A 7,496-nucleotide genomic window follows, 5' to 3' on the forward strand; every position below is an offset into this window, starting at 1 on the left:
GCGAAAATAAAAGAAGACAAAAAACGAAGGAGAAAATAAGGATGGACAAGAGGGACTACCATGCAAAGGGACAACGTTTAGGCGACGACACGGTGGATGAAACAAGGCCACGAACGCTGGTGGCAGCGTGGTAGCGGCGTTGTGCGAAAGACAGGAAACACGCACGTAAAGAGGAGAGCAAGAAATAAAATTGCGTGAAAAGAAGAACGAACAAGAAGAGAGGCGAGAAAGGAGAACGAAAGAGAGGAGGGAGTAATCGGCGGTGCGGCTCGCCGGTGGCTGGTGGCAGGAGGTCGGTGCGGCGGCTGGGCAGCAGCTAGAGAAAGCAGCGTGAGGGAGAAGGAAGTTTTGAGGGTTTTGGACTTTTACGTGAATTGTTGAAGGAGGGGTTTGCTTGTTTCATGTGTGAAGTAGAAAAGGGGATTATGGGGGTTTTGGGGTTTATAATATTGGGCTTTACCCCATTTGGGCTAGAATTAGGAATTTAGTTTTAGGATTTGAATCCGAAATCGAATAGGATCATTTTCTAAATTCAATTAGTTTTCGTAATTCGATTTCTTTTCAACGTAAGATTCTAAAATTATTTTGATTTCGTAAATCGTTAAAATATTCAAAATGTAGTAAAATAAATATACGCTAATTATATATTTATTTCTAAAATTCATAAATTCTTATTTAAATATATTAAATATACGTTAAAATATATAAATAACGTTTATAAATTTACGGGGGATTACAATCTACCTCTCTTAAAAGAAGTTTCGTCCCGATACTTGACACGAAAATTCACATATTTTTCCAAACTTTTCAACTTATTCTTATTGGAGAAGTACTTTGTGCCACTCTTGTGTACTCTTTTGCCAACTAAAAGTTACTTGTAATATTCGCGAACACATTTCCTTATGCGGAGAATCTATTTACTTGCATCAACATGTATAATTTGCTAAAATAAGCATAAGAATGCATAAAAATACCAAAAAAATAGGTAAAAAGCGCGAATTTCTATCGCATTATACCCCCCTTAAAGAAAACGAGTTACGCCCTCGTAACTCACCTCGGAAAATAACTCTGGATACTTGATCTTCATTTCAGCTTCGGCTTCCCACGTTGCCTCTTCGTACTCGTGGTTCGACCAAAGCACTTTCACGATGCTGACGTCCTTATTGCGTGTACTACGCACCTTCCTATCGAGGATTTTCACAGGCCTTTCCTCGTATGTGAGGCTACTATCAATCTGGATTCTCTCCGGCTCTAAGATATGACGCTCATCGGGGATATACCGCTTTAGTTGGAAAATGTGAAATACGTCGTGCATCTTTTCGAACTCCATTGGCAAGGCTAACTTGTATGCTACTTTCCCTATTCGTTGCAGAATCTCATATGGACCTACATATTTGGCACTTAGCTTGCCCTTTTTCCCAAATCTCATCACACCCTTGGTTGGTGATACTTTCAAGAACACTTTATCACTTACTGCAAACTCATCATCTCTCCTTTTCAAATCAGCATAACTCTTTTGCCTATCCTAGGCAGCCTGAATTCTAGCCTGAATCATCTTTACATTCCTGACAGTCTCTTCAATGAATTTCGTTCCCAAAACTATGTTTTCACTGAAATCATTCCAGCAAATGGGACTTCTACATTTTCTTCCATATAGTGCCTCAAAAGGTGTCATCTTAATGCTTGCATGGTAACTATTGTTGTATGAAAATTCGATCAAGTCTAGATGGTCCTCTCAACTACCCTTAAAGTCAATAGCACAAGCCCTCAACATATATTCCATAGTCTGGTTAGTTCTCTCAGTCTGACCATCGGTTGTAGGGCGGAAAGCAGTGCTCATTTTCAATGTTGTCCCAAGGTTGAACTGGACCTTTTGCCAAAATTTTGAGAGGAATCTTGAATCACGATCTAAAATAATATCGATTGGGACCCCATGCAACCACACTACATGCTTAATGTAAGTCTTTGCAAGTTGTTTCTTTTTCTATGTCTCTTTAATCGGAATAAACACGGCTGATTTTGTTAGACGGTCCACAATCACCCAAATAGTATAATTTCCGTTCTTTGATCTAGGCAAGGCAGTAACAAAATCCATAGAAATGGAATCCCACTTCCATCCAGGCACTTCTAAAGGTTGAACTTTCCCCATGGGTCTTTTGTGGTCTATTTTGACTTTCTGACAGGTTAGGCATCTAGACACAAACTCAGCAACTTCCCGCTTCATATTGGGCCACCAATAGATCTGCTTAAGGTCCTTGTACAGTTTGTCACCCCCAGGGTGCACAAAATATGGAGTATTATGCCCCTCATCCATAAGACGTCTCTTGAGTTCTTCACACGTACTTCTGTGGTACACACCATCTCCCTTTGAACCTCAAAGTACCATCATCATGAATCTTGAAATCTACTTCCTTCCCTTGCCCCATCTTTTCTTTGATCTTTTCTAAGTATTCATCCCCAGCTTGACTTTCTTTAATCTCTTCGAATATGGACAGCCCCAATGATAATGCACTCAGTCTTACTTTTGATTTACTATTTCCAGGCTAAGTTTCTGAATATCTCGACACAACTCCCCAGGAACTACCAAGACAATCATACTATGGCTCGATTTCCTACTCAATGCATCGGCAACCACATTTTCTTTCCCCTCATGGTACTGGATGTTCAAATCATAATCCTTGATCAGCTCTAACCATCTTCTTTGTCTCATGTTGAGGTCTTTTTGGGTGAAATTGTATTTTAGGCTTTTGTGGTCTGTAAAGATCTTACATGTTGCCCCATAGAGGTAATCTCTCCAAATTTTCAAAGCGAAAACAATCGCAACTAGCTCTAGATCGTGGGTAGGGTAATTAGCTTCATACGGTTTCAATTGACGCGACGCATGTGAAATCACCTTCCCTTTTTGCTGCAACACACACCCCAAACCATTCTTCGAAGCATCACTATACACCTCAAACCCCTCATTCCCATCAGGCAACGTCAAAACTGGTGCAGAGGTTAAACGCTCTTTTAGAATTTGGAAAGCTTCCTCACATTTTTCACTCCACTCAAATTTTGATTCCTTCTTCATCAAATTGGTCATGGGTCTTGCCATATTTGAGAAATCTCTCACAAATCTCCTATAATACCCAGCTAGGCCTAGGAAACTTCAGATATCAGACACATTCTTTGGAGTTGGCCACTCACTCACAGCTTGAATCTTGGCAGGATCCACAGAGATTCCTTCCTTTGACACATAATGACCCAAAAATGCTACCTTTTCCAGACGAAACTCACACTTAGAGAACTTTGCATACAACTGGTTCTTCCTAAGCGTCTCCAATATAACCCTCAAATGCTTATCATGTTCCTTTTCACTCCTTGAATAGATCAGAATATCATCAATGAATACCTCAACAAACTTATCTAGGAATTCGTGGAAAATCCTATTCATCAAATCCATAAATTGTTCGGTTATGATACATATGAACAACATAAATCATGCGGAAAAACCTTAATGCCAGGAATCATATTAATTGCACATAATCATATAATTAGTCTAGTATGCATACACTTTGTAGCGTGCCCTCCCTAGCTGCGCCCGAACCGAACAAGAACAAGTCTTTAGGACTCCAAGTGTCGTCCCTCCGTAGAAAGTCCACAGCACGTCCGGATCCGCCTTAAGATTGACCAACTAGAATCGCCCTTAAGGTACTTAAGATTTTCGGCTAATATGGGCAATATTATGACTGAATTTTGCTCTCAAAATGTCACTCTGAATACTTGAAAAAACTCTTCCATAAATTGTGAACCTAGGCACATATTTATAGGGCTATGGAAAGGGATTTAGATTCCTATTAAGATACTAATTAGTTTAATTAGAATTTCATTAGAACTCTTTTAAACTAATTCTATCTATTAGGATTAGGAATTAATCATAGAAAGAATTCCATTAGCTTTAGGATTCGTATTGAACACAAACGTTGCACGACCACGAGCATGCCGCACAGCCCGCGCAAGCCTTGAGGCCCACACGAGCAGGCGCAGCTCGCAGCCCACGAGCGTCAGCCCACCCGCGCGCGCGCGCCTTGGCCTTGCTGGGCCTGGCGTGGTTTTGGCTGCGTTGTGTTGGGCGCTTGGCTTGCTGGACGCGGGCTTGGCTTCGTGCTGGGCCTTCGTCTAGCAAGTCTCGTCCGATGCTAATTCGTACGATGCGCTTCTGATTAATTTCCCGATTCCGGAATTCATTTCCGATACGAACAATATTTAACATTTCCGATTCCGGAATTAATTTCCGTTTCGAACAAATATTTAATATTTCCGTTTCCGGAATTATTTTCCGATTCCAATAATATTTCCGATTCCGACAATATTTCCGTTTCCGGCAATATTTCAGATTCCGGCAATATTTCCATTTCCGATAATATTTTCCGATACGTACCATGTTTCCGGCAACATCTACGACTTGGATAATATTTATATTTCCGATACGATCCATATTTCCGTTTCCGGCAATATCATCGTTTCCGGAGTATTCATTGTTTGCCTTTGACGATCTCAGCTCCCACTGAAACCAAGATCTGTCGATTCCGAATATCCATAGATGGAGTATTTAATGCCATTAAATACTTGATCCGTTTACGTACTATTTGTGTGACCCTACGGGTTCAGTCAAGAGTAAGCTATGGATTAATATCATTAATTCCACTTGAACTGAAGCGGCCTCTAGCTAGGCATTCAGCTCACTTGATCTCACTTAATTATTAACTTGTTAATTAATCCTGAACCGCATTTATTAGACTTAACATTGAATGCATACTTGGACCAAAGGCATTATTTCCTTCAGTCTCCCACTTGTCCTTAGGGACAAGTGTGCATTTCCTAATTCCTTTGTCGCTCGATGCTTGCTCTTGAACATAAGGTAAGAGTTGTCATCCTTATTATGTCCAGAGGTGTTTCTCGGTTTCAGAGTTCAACTGATCAAATAAACAGATAATCATAGCCTATGATTCATCTGATCACGGCCATGCATTTTACAGTTTCTCGCTCTCCGAGTGGCCTTGTACAACTTTCAGCATCTCATCCCGATTTATGGGTGGACAATCCCAATCTTGCGATCTTGAGATTAGACTTCGTTTGATAGGTGATTACCTGAGCGTTGCCTTTATGGCCTCCTTTTACGGTGCGACGGTTGACAACGTCAAAGTAAGCAGTTCTCAAACAAGTAATCTCAAATCACTCAGGTATTGAGGATTAGTGTCTAATAATTTTAATGAAATTTACTTATGATAGATTTTCATCTCTTACAGTAAAGTTTCATAGGTCTGTCCGATAATAGTCTTCCCAAAGTAAGTACCTATGCAAATGATTACGACATTGCCATGTCCACATAGTTCAAGAAACAGAACTACTAGTCATCTTGCATTCTAGTCGTCTAACGTTTTCTATACGTCCATCTTATAGATAACTCCGACCAGGGACCATTTTCAACTTTTGACATTCAAGTTCACTTGATAGACATTTCTTAGTCACAGGACTGGTCCTGAGAGTCTATCTTGAATATTTCGTCAAATTGAAGGGACTCATCATTTAATAAACCACACATTAAATGGAAAAATGAATTCTATTCATTTATGTGAATGATTAACCAATAATGTTTTACAAAGTATTAAACTCTAAAACTTTAAAACATTAAACAAGGACATCAAATCCATTCTCCAACATGCTTGATTCCCATAGCTGCAGTGTGCGAGTTGTGCTTCGCATGCGGCAGAGGTTTAGTTAATGGATCTGAGATGTTGTCATCAGTTCCAATCTTGCTTATCTCGACTTATTTTCTTTCAACGAACTCTCGTAGAAGGTGAAATCTACGAAGTACATGCTTGACTCTTTGGTGGCGTCTAGGCTCCTTTGCCTGTGCAAAAGCTCCATTATTATCACAATACAGAGCTATTGGTCCTTTAATGGAGGGGACTACACCAAGTTCACCTATGAACTTCCTTAGCCATATAGCTTCCTTTGCTGCTTCATGTGCAGCAATGTACTCCGCTTCAGTTGTAGAATCCGTAATGGTGCTTTGCTTAGCACTTTTCCAGCTTACTGCACCTCCGTTGAGGCAGAAGACAAACCCAGACTGTGATCTGAAATCATCTTTGTCGGTTTGGAAACTTGCGTCCGTATAGCCTTTAACAATTAATTCATCATCTCCACCATAGACCAGGAAATCATCTTTGTGCCTTTTCAGGTACTTCAGAATGTTCTTGGCATCAGCCCAATGTGCCTCTCCTAGGTCTGATTGGTATCTGCTCGTACCACTGAGTGCATACGCAGCATCCGGGCGTGTACATATCATAGCATACATTATTGAACCAATCAATGATGCGTATGGAATCCCATTCATTCGTCTACACTCGTCAAGTGTTTTTGGGCACTAAGTCTTGCTTAGAGTCATTCCATGAGACATGGGTAGGTAGCCTCGCTTGGAGTCTGCCATCTTGAACCTTTCAAGCACCTTATTGATATAAGTGCTTTGACTAAGTCCAATCATCCTTTTAGATCTATCTCTGTAAATCTTGATGCCCAGTATGTAATGTGCTTCTCCTAGATCCTTCATCGAAAAACATTTCCCAAGCCAAATCTTGTCAGAGTTTAACATAGGAATGTCATTTCCGATAAGTAATATGTCGTCGACATATAATACTAGAAAAGCAATTTTGCTCCCACTGACTTTCTTGTATACACAACATTCGTCTGCGTTCTTGATGAAACCAAAGTCACTAACTGCTTCATCAAAACGTATATTCCAGCTCCTTTGTGCTTGCTTCAATCCGTAGATTGATTTCTTAAGCTTGCATACCTTTTTAGCATTCTTTGGATCCTCAAAACCCTTAGGCTGTGTCATAAACACAGTTTCTTTTAAAATGTCGTTTAAGAAAGCGGTTTTGACATCCATCTGCCATATTTCGTAATCGTAAATATGCAGCGATTTCTAACATTATCCGAATAGACTTTAGCATTGCACCTGGTGAAAAGGTTTCATCGTAATCCACACCGTGGACTTGCCTGTATCCTTTTGCAACCAATCTAGCTTTGAAAACTTCAAGTTTCTCATCCTTGTCCTTTTTCAGTTTGAAAACCCATTTGCTTCCTATGGCTTGGTAGCCATCTGGCAAATCGACCAAATCCCAAACTTGGTTTTCAGACATGGAGTCTAATTCAGATTGCATGGCTTCTTGCCATTGCTTGGAGCTAGGGCTCGTCATAGCTTATTTGTAAGTCGCAGGTTCATCACTTTCAAGTAATAGAACGTCATAGCTCTCGTTCATCAAAATACCTAAGTACCTTTCCGGTTGAGATCTATATCTTTGCGATCTACGCGGGGTTACATTTCTAGATGGTCCATGATTCTCACCAGATTCTTCTAAAGATCTCTGAGTTTCATCCTGAATGTCATCTTGAGCATTCTCTAGAGTTTGTTGTTCGACTCGAATTTCTTCGAGGTCTACTTTTCTCCCACT

The sequence above is a fragment of the Spinacia oleracea genome, chromosome 4 (genome assembly GCF_020520425.1).
Source record: "Spinacia oleracea cultivar Varoflay chromosome 4, BTI_SOV_V1, whole genome shotgun sequence".
Lineage (NCBI taxonomy): Eukaryota > Viridiplantae > Streptophyta > Magnoliopsida > Caryophyllales > Amaranthaceae > Spinacia > Spinacia oleracea.